Source organism: Aedes aegypti, chromosome 2 (genome assembly GCF_002204515.2).
Source record: "Aedes aegypti strain LVP_AGWG chromosome 2, AaegL5.0 Primary Assembly, whole genome shotgun sequence".
Taxonomy (NCBI): Eukaryota; Metazoa; Arthropoda; class Insecta; order Diptera; family Culicidae; genus Aedes; species Aedes aegypti.
This window is the reverse complement of record NC_035108.1, coordinates 50,521,143-50,535,511: the sequence shown is the minus strand read 5'-3', so window position 1 is coordinate 50,535,511 and position 14,369 is coordinate 50,521,143. Positions and strand designations below refer to the sequence as shown.

Sequence of the window (14,369 nt, the reverse complement as noted above, 5' to 3'; positions counted from 1 at the left end):
AATGGTTGATCAAATTGCCTTTTTATCCTTTTTTATATCAAAATCATTTATGGTGTGAAACGCGTTTTACTCGCAGACAAGATATTCCTATTATTACTATTTTGCATATTCAAAAATGGATAAAAAGCAATTTAAACAGCCATTGTACAGAATTTGATAATAAAAATAACGTATGTTTAAACAAACAGTCATAAATTTTATTTTATTTTATTATAAATCCTTTTTTATTTTTATTTTATTTTTTAATTATATGTAGTCCTTCGTAATGGCACCCAGAGAGATGAATTCTAGAAGACGCTCGATCTTGTGTGTTGACTTCCAGAGTAGACTGTGAACCATTTTGAGCAGTTCGTACAAGTCTGTTGAACCTATACCAAAATAAAATAAAATGAAATATTAGAGAAATGTACTGTTTGATAATTTTTAAATGTAAAATGTTATTTTTAATAAATAAATCTAATATAATTATTCATATACCTGGAATTGTTAACAATTTTTTAATTTCTTGGGAGCCCAACGCGTAGCCATAATTTGCTTAAGATGAAACACCTTGGAATCCTAGTTCAATCTTGTACCAAAATTTCAAGGGTATAAATCTACGAACAATCTTTTAGGACATCGGTACTTTGTGTACTAGCCGAAAGCTTAAAATTTGAAGATATATTAGCTGACTGTTTAATCAGTTTAATGCTTCTGAAAACAGAAAATAGTGGTACAAGTCAGCCATTGTGACGGCTATCTTTGAATTTCGAGATGTTTTACCTTAAATATCTCGCAGGCTACAAATTTTTTGTCATGTTCGGTTATTCATTTTTCAAAACTATCATGTGACGAGAGAATATTGAATCAGATTGGTTCAGAGATCTTCCGAAACGTCTATGACTTAAGACAAGCATTTCAGACAAAAAACTTCCCACGAATCGAGATAGGCGATTACTTTTCAGGTGCACACCTAGTCCTAATTACAGAAATTTCAGGAAGATTTTTTGCTCAAGCTGCAATTTATGAATTATGTGTATTGCGCGATTAGGGTGTTTTGTGTATTTTGGACAGAGCGTTATGCGTATATAATTTGGCCATCTCCATTTGATTTTGCCGTAAATGGCCAAATTATATACGCGTAACGGTCTGTCCAAATTAATTTGATCACCCTATTCATCGCGATGGTGATCTTGAAAACTTTTTAAAATGCTTGTAGATCGTCGCAGCTACTTCAAATCGTTTTGGTTTCTTCTGCATGATTATTCCTGATTGACCAAGCCAATGCGCAGAAGACATCAAAACTATTTGGAATACCTGCGACGATCTACAAGCGTTTTATGAATAAGATCGCCGGCGCGAGAATTTTTCATGCCACTCATATTATAAACGATAATACATCAACTTTATTTGTAGTTATACTGGAATGCAAGCTTTATGTATACCGTTTATTTATATGCCTAAATTGCAGTTTGAGTAGCATGGTTACTTGAGATTTGGCTTAATTTAAGGGTTTTTAACATCTCTTCGCATTTAACTTTCTATACAAATTATTTTTGAAACTCTAGGATATCCTGTAGACATACAGCGATTTCGTGAGATTTACCTGATTATTATTATTTTTTTAATTCCTTTTTCCTTATACGTAATAGGCGTCTCTACGGATTTGGATTCCTCCCGAACTTCTGCTAGCTGGTTTTTCTGAAAAGTTGGGTTCAATCCTGAAAAATAATAATTTTCTGGAGCAGTTTGTTCAAGATTCGTAACTGGATAAATTACAGGAGTTATTTCTAAAGAAATTTCTGAGAATAATTCTGATTTCTTTTGTTTTTTTTCTCTAGAAAAAAGTTCTTGGGAAATATTAGGAAAAAAGATCGAAGAGAAGTCATTGCAACAGCAGAAGAAGAAATACATGAATTCCAAGGGAAACGATTAGAAGAGATTCTGAAAGCATTACACTGAAATGAATTTTATTGTAGAAACTACTGAATCCATGGTAAAATTAAGAACTGCACCAACGATTTTCAACCGACTACATTAATCTGTTAATTCTACCAAAACATAGTCAACATCACTACACAAGAAAATTAAATCTGTTTATTTAACCACAGTTGTAGTATTTATGACTAGAAACATTCTAGATTTTACGAGTTTGGCATTGTACTGTTGACCACACTGTGTTGTACGGTGGTTGTCACGGATCGAAATACAATGTTGTGTAGTCGAAGTTACTATGGACATAGTCACATTTGTGCAGTAAATGTGCTCAGTGATTTTCACCAGATTATAGTAAACTTAACAGATTTTTGTAGTCGGTTGAAAATCGTTGGTGCAGTTCTTAAATCTACCATGGATTCGGTAGATTATACAACAAAATTTGTTTGCGTGTACCGAACAAATTTCTTGGTACCGTAATCTGGGGTAACATTGATCAGGTTCTTTGAATAATTAAAAAAATCATTTGAAAATATAAATGTTGCTAATTTAATATTTTTAAAACAACTACTGGCACCTATCGCTTGTGCCCTCCCCTTGGTTATGCGACCTTGCCGTGATGGGAGGGCATAATCCATTAGCCCATATGTTGGAAACCAAAGGCGTAACCTGTAGTGGGTGGTATCACATTTTGGCATTTTTTGCTTAAAGCCGCGTCATAATTCATATGGCATAGACGCAATAATATCTCGGATGTCATCCAACGGACATTCTGCGTCATTGATAGAATTGATGCCTATTTCAAATAATTAATCTATTCGAAGTGGACCTTAATACTATTGGTGACGATCAGTTTGCCTTTTGCTAACCAGGATGATCCGTAGCCACTCTTACTATTAGCTAGCGAGAAACATCGTTATTATGTACGACGTAGGGAATATTACTTTGAGGAAAATGACTAGTAGATTCACTGAGTAGAAATAAGTGGCGACAATCTTATTTGAATATGGTTTTTACATTGCCATAATAAGAAAAACCTCTTTTGTAACATTGGTATAAATAATCTAATTCCAGCTTCATTTTCGCAAAACTTACAAGTAGAAAGTAGGCGTTGTGAAGCATTGCATTTGCCACCGAAAAGTGAATCTTGTAGGAAACTGTAATATAAGCCTATAGTAACTTTAATCTTAAATATTCACTATAATAATGACTATGGAAAGTAAGACGCTGAGATCGATCACTAGGGTTCACTTGAGATATTGTTGAACAGACATGGAAAGTGACTTTTTTCTTTAAGGATATGTATTACGTTCACATATACATACACATATCACCAATACATACTTTTAACAACAAAAAATGAAATTAACTAGAACTACTACTAAACAGCCTATTTTTGTTAAGACGACAATTGACATTTAAGACTCTAATCTTACGTGAAAGACAGGATTAATCAGAATAGCACTTAAATGACTAATTCTCGATTACTTTTTCAAATCGACGTAAGTAATTTTCATACGGTTGTGAGAAAATTAATTAGGAAGAATCACAACCTTTCTTCAAAAACTGTTTTAAAATGTTTTTTAATTTTTTTACCGTGTGTATCGCTTAAATTTTGCATGCAATCAGCTCGCGTTAAAACACTAGATAGTTCCTATAATTTCCCACAAAAAATGTATGAATCCGGAAATTAAACGTTCTAAAAGTGGAAAATCGAGTTGGTTTACAGCGGAACGTGTAGAATTTCGTCCGCGAAACACGTAGGATTGATAAAGTAAGTTTGTTAACTTTTCTGACTTGAGTCTGTTTGAATAAGTCTTCGAGAATTATTCAAAACCATTTCGACTAGACAGTATTAGTAATGAAACTAGTACACTACTATTTCAAACACACACTTAAATTACATTACTGGGGTCGGTAAAATTTTACTGGGTTTAGGAACTACCGAAAAAGTCAGTAAAATGAAAACTGTCGCCACACGTAATTAAAAAGCAAATTTTGTCATGTTTTATTTTTTATCGATATGTGATATAAAAAGAAAGCTCTCTGCAAAATTTCAGAGAAAAATCTCTGTTTTTCGATTTCTGACATTTTATTTTAGTTTACTGACTTTTTCGGTAGTTCCAAAACCCAGTTATTTTTACCGAACAGATTGAGTGTGCAAATTCTGATGGAGCTGCTGATTTTCACAATGCTTCCTTTTCTCAGAAGCAAGGAAATATGGGTATTTTTCAAAAACTACCACGTCACAATACTAATAAAAAACAATGTTCATGTGGGCACCATAGCCTTGTCCGTCTGAGTCTTGGTCCTGGTAGAGGGGAAACTTGGCAAAAGCCAGACCGAGGGTTCAGTCTTGACAAGTTAAGCTGTCAGGCAGCTTCAACTGAATACCATACAAAAAAAAACTACTGGCACCCATCGCTTGTGACTTTTTGTTTTTTTTTAAGTTTTAAGCATTTTTTGAAAAGTGTTTAAAGCGCTTTTTTGGTTTAGCTGAAACCGAATATGAAGACCGAATTTTACAAGTCATTTACTTTTTTAGATAAGGTACCACGGGGCAAGTGAGTAAATAGGGTAAATGAACATAATTTGTGTGTTTTACTGAATATGTGAATTAACGTTTTAAACTCATGCCTAAACTCTGTCACATTAACGTCTTCTGTTGCGTTTTTTGTATGAAACGCTAGTCAAGGAAATTGACTTTCGATCTATAGTGAAAAACTTCCCCAAATCTTTAGTATTCCACTGTTATAATCGAAAGAGAACGAGAGAGAAGAGAATCTCTCATTTGTACATAGGTCCTTTAGTAATGTTCCGCGAGAATTCAGAACATTACGATAGGGAAGAGTTTCCTGAGATTTTTTAACCATTATTGCATAAAAGATTAAAATATTTTTAACTTGTTAACTATAAATCCGCAACAAGTTAGAGGAGTGCAGTCTTATTTCAATATTTTTAGTGGAAACAAGTTGCGGACAATAATTTTCTGTACCATTTTCAAGTTTCAGTTTCAAACTGAAAAAAAAAACAATTTTAAAATTAATTCGACGTAGACCTAAAAATAACGAAATTAAAACATTGTCAATTTTCTAATCACGTGGGGCAAGTGAAAAGTTTTTCATTAGGGATTGAATTTTTGCTTGCTCTTTAGGTGAGAGAAAAGCACGTGCTAATAATTAAAGAAACACTTTACTCAAAGTAGTGAAAGCTATTAGAAATCATGGAACTTTTTTAAAAGAGTTTGTCAAACATTACGATATTAATGTGTCTACTTCGTACAGCCGATTGAAAGGAATACGTTGATTAAAAAGTTCAAATATAAAAGAAAACGCACGGAAATTCCGTGGAATTTCTATGTAAGGCTAGTTAAAAACATAAAAATGGAGTATAGCTCTATCCACACGAAAAAGATTCTAAACACTTTATTGAAGGAATCCGTTCCTAAAACGGTTTCTCCCGATATGTTATTCGACGACATTTCCGGCTTGCTTAGAAACAAATAACGGCTTGCTTAGAAACAAATCAACAGAGCCGTAGGCGAATTACGGCACGTATTTTCTTAGAAGAAAAGGAAATTTTTTTGTTGAGTAGTGGAAGAAAATGTCTTCTCTTCGAAGAAATTGTTCGCCGCAATTCACCTACTGAAATGCAATTGCAATTCCATGATATAAGAACTAACATTGAAAATATTATAGTTATAATGTTGTCGAATCAATTGAACAAGCATAACTGAACATAAGAAAATTTAAATGACTATAATACAATTTTTTTTGTTAACAAGTCACTTATGTTATTGTTCATTAGGACTGCTTAACAAATGTTAAAGATAATAGAAATCGTAAATATAACTGTTAGCTTATCAATTTATTATTCAAAACTTATGGGGCATGTGAAAAGTAGGTATCCATTTAAAAACTTTTTCTGTTTTTTTTTTTAATTTTACATAAAACTCAATTTTAGCATACCCGGAGGAATTCCAGGAGGAGCTTTAAGAGGAATTCCTGTCTTATTTTATGAAAGAATTCCATTTGGAATTCCTAATGGAATTCCTTGACTTCCTGTAGAATTTATGAGAGCTCCTCATGGAATTGTTGAAGAGCAGGTTATCACACATCCTGCAGTGGAGATATCTTCGTGTAAGAATTATAGAGGTAACGCTTAGCGAGTAAGATTGTAAATATGTATAGTACCCAGATGTGGAAGACAAGGTGCTGCTGACATGGCAGCAATATCAGTCAGTAGTAGTCTGTAGTTGGAACGGATAGCCTTGTTGTTTTTTTTTTTCAACAGGAATCACTGTTGCAAATAATTAAAGAACTCCTTGTGGAATTTCTGAAGGAAATCCTGATGAAATTATTGAAAATATCTTGAAAGATCCGCTGGAGGAATTCTTGGAGGAACTCCTAGTGAAATTCCTACATGAAATGCCGACAAAACTTATGGGAAGAATTTCGGAAGGAACTCTTGTAAAAATTCCGCTGGGAACACCTGAAGGAACTCCTGGAGAGACTCCTGAAGAAATTACTGGAAGAACTTGGGAAGAAATTTCTAGAGGATCTTTTGGATGAATTTATAGAAACTTCTGGGGAAACCCAGAATTCTAAACAACTCTTTGGAAAAATTCTAGAACGAATTTCTGGAAGAATTTCTGTAGGAAAACCTTAAGAAACTACGGAAGCAATTCCTGGATACTTTTGGAATAATTACTGGAAGAACTTATGAAAAAAATAATGGAGGAACTCCTGAAGAAATTGCTAGAGGAACATTAGCAGGAATTTCTGGAGAAATTTTTGGAGAAATTCCTTTGGAAGGAACTCTTGGAGGAACACCTGTAGAAACTTCTGGAGGAAATTTTTGAAGACTTCCTGAAAGAACTACTGGAGGGATTTTTGAAGAAGGAATATCCAAAGAAGCTTCTGGAGGAAATTTTAAAGGAACTTATGGTGGAATTGCAGAAGAAACTCTGGAAATTCTAGTGGAAACACTTGTGGAATTCTTGGGAGAGAACCGTTATTATTTCTTGGGAAACTCCTTGTGGAATTCTAGGGAGATACCACGATTAATTCATGGAAAAACTCCTGATAGAATTCCTCTAGTAACTTTTCGAAGAATTTGTGAAAAAGTGCCATGAGCAATTCCTACAGGAACTCCTGAAGGATGTCCTGGATGGATTTCTGGGGAACTCCTGGGGGAATTTCTAAAGTTTTTTTGAGTAATTCCTGTATTACTGAAGGGGGAATTTATGAAGCAATTTATAAAAGAACTCCTGGTGGAATTTCTGACAGAAGTCCTGTGACAATTTATAAAAGAACTATTGGTGGAATTTTTGAATCCAATCCTGGTGACACTCCTGGAGGAATTCTTGAAAGATTTTCTTGGGGAATTCTTGAAAAAACACCTAGTGGAATTCCTGGATAAAATCCTGGGGAACTACTGAAAGAATTCCTAAAGAAATTCCAATTGCACTCTTGGAGGAACTCCTGAAGAAATTTCTGGACGTATCCTGGATGAATTTCTGGGGAACTTCTGTAGAATTTTCTAGAAATATTTATTTAGAAATTTCTGAAGGAACTACGTATTCCTGAAGAAACTGCTGATGGAAATCCTGTATTAATTCATGAAAGAACTTTAGGTGATATTTTTGAAGGAATTTCTGGTTGAATACCTGTGGAAACATCTTGTGGAATTTCTGGGAAAAAACCGAGATTATTTCCTGGAAAAACTGCTGGATGAACTCCTGATAGAATTCCCCGTACAACTAATTAAATAATGTATGAAAAAGTTCCTGGAGTTATTGCTAAAGGAACCCTTGTATGAATTTCTGGAGGAAATCCTTTTTTGTATGGTATTCAGTTGGAGCTGCCTGACAGCTTGTCAAGGTTGAACCCTCGGTCTGGCTTTTGCCAAGTTTCCCCTCTACCAGGACCAATACTCAGACGGACTAGGCAATGGCGCCCACATGAACACTGCTTTTTTATTAGTATTGTGACGTGGTAGTTTTTGAAAAGTACCCATATTTCCTTGCTTCTGAGAAAAGGAAGCATTGTGAAAATCAGCAGCTCCATCAGAATTTGTTTGAAATAGTAGTGTAGTCATTACTAATACTTTCTAGTCGAAATGGTTTTGAATAATTTGTCATTCAAGTGCTATTCTGATTACTCCTGTCTTTCACGTAAGATTAGAGTCTTAAACGTCAATTGTCGTCAAGTCTTAACAAAATTAGGCTGTTTAGTAGTAGTTCTAGTAAATTTCATTTTTGTTGTTAAAAGTATTTATTGGTCATTACGTTCATATATCCTTGAGGAAAAAAGTCACTTTCCTTGTCTGTTCAATTTCTCGAAACTAGCAAGTGTACCATAATGATCGATCTCAGCATCTTACTTTCAATAGTCATTATTATAGTGAATATTTAAGAGTAAAGCTACCTTAAGCTTCTATTACAGTCTCCTACGAGATTCACTTTTCGGTGGCAAATGCAATGCTTCACAACGCCTACTTTCTACTTGTAAATTTTGCGAAAATGAAGCTGGAATTAGATTATTTATACCAATGTTACAAAAGAGGTATTTCTTATTATGGAAATGTAAAAACCATATTAAAATAAGATTGTCGCCACTTATTCTTACTCAGTGAATCTACTAGTCATTTTCCTCAAAGTAATATTTTCTACGTCGTACATAATAACGATGTGTCTAGCTAGCTAATAGTAAGAGTGGCTACGGATCATTCTGGTTAGCAAAAGGCAAACTGATCGTCACCAATAGTATTAAAGTACACTTCGAATAGATTAATTATTTGAAATGGGCATCAATTCTATCAATGACGCAGAATGTCCGTTGGATCACATCCGAGATATTATTGCGTTTATGCCATATGAATTATGACATGGCTTTAAGCAAAAAATGCCAAAATGTGATACCACCACTACAGGTTACGCCTTTGGTTTCCATCATATGGGCTAATGGCAAGGTCGCATAACCAAGGGGAGGGAATTTCTGGAGGAAATCCTGGATGAATTTCTGAAGGAACACTAGGTGAAATTTTTAAGAATTTCAGAACGAATTCCTGGTGAAATTCATAAAGCAATTTATGAAACAACTCCTGAAGGAATCTCTGTAGCAATTTATGAAAGAACTCCTGGAGGAATTCCTGAATGCAATCGTGGTAAAATTTCTGGATGAATTCTTGAAAGAAATACTTGGAATTCCTATATAAAATCCTGGAGTTCCCCTGGAAGAATTCCCAAAGGAATTTCCAATGGAGCTCCTGAAAGAAACAATCCTGGAGGAATTTGTTAAGAAACTAATGATCGAATTCCTATATTTCTGAAGGAATTCCTGAATTCTTGTAGGAATACACGAAAGAACTAATGATGGGATTCCCAGGGATATTCCTGAAGGATTTCCTAAAGGTGACCATTTTGGCTGGCCGCTTACAGAGCCGTGTGACTGGCATAGACTCCGTTAACATCGACTTTTACCACTTGGGAGGAATGCTGGGAGCTGGTAGAAGATGAAAGGACATTTTGTGAGGAAGATCCGGAGAGAAATTCTTTTACCTTAGCAACATCACCATTGGCTGCCTTCACCAATTCTTCAGTCGTATCATCAGACGCGTGTGGTTCAAATAACTTTTCCAAAAGTGCCGACAATCGTTCTCCTTTTGTAGTAACAGCCGTTGATCCATCCGATGAAAATGCTTATAATTAGAAATTGAGACTTAGAAGATCTTCGACATGGCAAAAAAGCAAATCTTACCACTTGATACTCTCCAAATCACTGCAAATCTCGACAAAATCACCCACAGCAAATTGTTGCAGTGCAGCTCTGATTTTGTCGAAGCCGAATGCCAGTCCTGAATTACATTGACCTTTTCGCGTCGGCCATTACCACCGTCCTGATTTTCCTACTGCCAATCGACTCCTCGGACAACACGTGCCCCAGGAAAAATCCCCCGCACTGCAATCTTTTTTAATTTCCATTGCGGTTCCAACAGCGTTTTTTCGCCACCTGGTGTCAAAATTCGATGCAACCGATTCCTCAAATGATGCATATCTCCGTGATAGCAGATCGAGCACAGATCGTAATTGTTACACTCGGCACACTTCCAGGATATGACAATTATCGGCATCTGTCGTACATGGTTCTCTCGTGTTTAATTTCGGTCGGGGCACTATCTGGATTCGAAGATCAGATGCGTCCGCGCACCAATAGTTGCTAGCAGTGCCTTTGTTGTAAACGACGACCACCTCTTCTTGGGACTCGAAATTACGCACCGTTCTAACGAGGCCTTTACTGCCATCCTAAAACAAAACACACAGACAAGAAGATGGGAGAACCGATTAAAAAGTGTTTAAATAGGCAAGCCGGAAGCTGAGCGCCTAATGTAAATATTATTTCGTGACACTCTTTATCACCCTTCTAGAGATTATTATTATTATTGATTGCTTGTTTGTAAACTACCTCAATGAGAAGATGAATGATATCCTTGGAATTCCTGGATAAAAACCTGAGGAACTCCTGGAAGAATTCCTAAAGGAATTCCCAATGGAACTCCTGAAAGAAATTACTATTCAAATCCCTTTGTTTCAGAATGAATTCCTGAATTATTGTAGGAATTCATGAAAGAACTATTGATGGGATTCCTTGGGATGTTCCTTAAAGATCTCCTAAAGGAACTCTTGTAGAAATTCCAGTGGGAACACCTGAACGAATTCCAGAAGGAACTCCTGGTGGAATTTCTGTACTCTTGAAAGAACTCCAGAAAAAAATCATGGAAAACATCTCTGAGTGGAATTTTATGGAGAACTCCTAGAGGAATTCGTGGCTGATTTCTTAAGGCACTTAAGGAACTTATCGAAGAAAATTTGAAGAAATCCTAGAGTAATTCCTGAAAAAGAATCCTGCAGAGTTTCTGAGACACTCATGGAGGAATTCCTGAAGGAACTTCTGGAGAAGTTGTTGAAGAAACTCATGAAGAATTCGTAGAGAAACTTTAAGCAAAATTACCGGAGGAACTTTGGCAGCAATTTCTGGAGGAACTCCTGGATGTACTTCTAGAAACTCCTGGAAGAACTCCTAAAGGAAACCTTCCGAGAAATTCCGGAAGAATTTTTGACCTGGAACGAACAATGTTGAATGGCCATTAATAATTATTATTGGTTTGTTAAAATCATATTTAAACAGGTGTTTACTTACCATTGATTAAATTTATTCTAATAGCAGGAAATATCTGCATGCAAACTCGACAAAAATAAAATCTGATGCAAACGCGCACGGAATCTGACGCCATGACACTTCGTCAGACACCGACCGAAACAAAGTCTGGGCAGTGTTGCGGGACTTATTATTACATTCGTAACGCATGCGAAATAGCATTGAATTTGTGTAATATTACTATGGCATATCGGAATGACTTGGTTGCATTTGTTTCTGTGTAATATTCATATAGTTTAGATGTGAATATTACACAAAGTCAATGTGATGAAAAATGGTAATGATATTTTTGTGTAATTTCTAAGCGATGTAATATAACATCAAAAATATGCCATTTTGCACTTGAAATTAGCGGTTACATCGAATATTTGTTACATCGGCATGAATTACGTCGATGCAAATTACATTTTTTTTTGCTGTGTAGGTTTATTTTATTATGAAGAAAGATAATGAAGTTCAGCTGAAATATTAATAGAGATAAATAATTTGTATAATAATCGCTAAAATTTTCTAAACATTCCAAATATATCAAGTGTAATCTTTTCTATATCTGGCCACTGATTGCCAAATGGATTTGAATTTGGATAATAATTCATTTCGAATTAATATATTGTATTGTTCATTTTCATTGAAATCTATTTCCTAACAAAGAATAATTAAAAAAACAATCCTTTAATAACGAAATTTTTGTTCTAACTAAAAATAAACTAAAAATATATTGTACCCTAACTCAACAATAACGAGCTTCATCAATCCAATCAATTTTTTTTCACATTTTCTATAGTAAACTTGTTTGGCTTGGTGACAACAGCAAAAGTAATACAATTTAGCCTATATGAAACTAGATACCAAAATTATGTAACAGGAACTGTGTTTATTTGAAACTGTTTTCCAAATTACTTTCGAGGGGGCCTTCCTTAGCCGAGTGGTTAGAGTCCGCGGCTACAAAGCAAAGCCATGATGAAGGTGTCTGGGTTCGATTCCCGGTCGGTCCAGGATCTTTTCGGGTTGGAAATTTTCTCGACTTCCCTGGGCATAGAGTATCATCGTACCTGCCACACGATATACGAATGCGAAAATGGCAACTTTGGCATAGAAAGCTCTCAGTTAATAACTGTGGGAGTGCTTATAAGAACACTAAGCTGAGAAGCAGGCTCTGTCCCAGTGAGGACGTCAATGCCAAGAAGAAGAAGAAGAAGAAGAAGGGGGGGGGGTGCTTGATATGCTACGTATTTTCCAAGGGGAAGTATCAGCATTTGTGACGAAACGGTACGAGAGGGAAGGGGGGTGTAAAAAATCAGTGAAAAATGCTACGTTATTTATGGACGGCCCCTAATAGAAAATTATAAACATTTGTATGAAAGAAAAACTTTAAAGTTTGAGCGCTATTTTCTCAGTGCCTACTTTTTTCAATATGGGCCTTTATGGACAGCATAAGTTGTTCTTAGAAAAACTTTCTTATCGAAAATGTCTCTGAAATTTTGTCCTGAACAACTAATTCTTATCACAATTCATAGATAGTCAAAATTAAAAATGATAAAAAAAAGATTATTGCGTTATATAAAAATGAAATTTTGTTTTCATTTTTTTCATGATAAAAAAAATCAGTATATATGTTCTCTTGACTTCTCCAAACGGTTTACTAAAATCTCCCCACTGAACGTTCTGTTCTAAAATCAACATATCGGTGCAATAATTCTTAAAATAAATTGCTTGCAAAAACTAATAGCCAATTTGCAGAAGTTGTTCTTGAGTCAAAATGATCGATTCATCTATAGAAAACTCTTTTGCTATTATACTAAAACCATGGTTAAAATTTAATCCGATATATGGGGCACGGTTTCTTATAATCGGCTCATTCTGGGTAGCATTCATCAGCATTGGATCGATATTTTTTTATCAATGTGAAAGTAGAACCGTGATCTTGTTTTCTTTGAATAGCACCAGCGAAAGATTCCACAGAGTTTTCATGTTTTAAAGACTATTCATTTTATAAAGAGGACACCTTGTTTATGCTATATCTTTTTTATCATGTATATAAAATCCCAGAGTTTTCTGTCTGACAGTAACGCTTTGAAAGGTTTCATTGAGCAGCATACAACAGCAATTTAAGAGCACAACAACAGTCAAATTAAGAGCACTGCAAAAGTCCATTTGAATGTAACAACATTACAATAGGGTCCTAAAGCCCTGTCCCAATTTTAGTGCCAAACGCTTACGTTCAGGCCAAAAACTCAAATTTCGGGTGTATTTTGTTTTCCGTGTCCCTTCCGAAATGTCAGATAGCAACAACCCCAGTGTTAAAACTAAAACCCCTGTGATATTTTTGTCGACTAAGCGAACGTCAAACATGATCTCAAGTGTCAAGGTTCATTTATGGATCCAATTTTGAAATTAAAGTTTAAATATGATATACCCGTTATTTGAGCGAGAAAAATTGCTAAAGTAGTTGCAGTAACACTCATAATTCTTGGTTTGTGCTAACGTAAGAACTATCGTACATTTACAATACACGACGCAAGACTGGACACAACACTTATTGTTCTTACAAACATAAAAAGGAATTAAAATTTACCTTTTCCGTCGACCGGTTTCGGGCTCGATGTTGCCCATCTACAGGACGATGTCCAACATCGTCCTGTAGATGGGCAACATCGAGCCCGAAACCGGTCGACGGAAAAGGTAAATTTTAATTCCTTTTTATGTTTGTAAGAACAATAAGTGTTGTGTCCAGTCTCGCGTCGTGTATTGTAAATGTAGTTGCAGTAATATGATCTTTCGTGTTATTAAATGAAAACAAGATTTAATTAACCATTTTAGGATACTATTGCAAATTGTGGAGCACTATAACAGCTATTGCACAGGGTGTTCTAGAGTTTTCCGGAGCTTTGTCCTTCCTAATTCGTATAAAAGTCACGATCTTTTTATCATTGTAGTTTTCCGGTTTTATGAACTTGGACGGTAATCAAAATGTAAACAAACCAACTTTATGCTGTTCGACCGCACTTAAATTCCGATGCAAGTTGAAAATGTGATTCATTACGGGTTTCGTCATTTCAATATAAGGTTCAAAAACAAATAAGATATTTGCAAAGGAAAGATAAACATGATTGTGGGCCGAATATTCTAGTTTTTTTTTATTTACACAACCTTCTTGAGTCGATGTTCCATGGTTCGATATCGACTTATGAAGGCAAAATAAAAATATTTTTTTATGGTAACTATAATGGTCCCCTA

General features: G+C 35.1%; 1 long non-coding RNA gene across 1 annotated transcript; it reads right to left on the bottom strand.

The window, feature by feature from the left end:
- Nucleotides 1–238: 238 nt before the first annotated feature.
- Nucleotides 239–11,298, bottom strand: LOC110675528. Its single transcript, XR_002499574.1, has 5 exons — nt 10,926–11,298; nt 9,675–10,219; nt 9,476–9,615; nt 1,586–1,700; nt 239–368 (listed from the first exon to the last, which is right to left on the bottom strand). It is a non-coding gene; the product is annotated as an uncharacterized LOC110675528 (long non-coding RNA).
- Nucleotides 11,299–14,369: the final 3,071 nt, after the last annotated feature.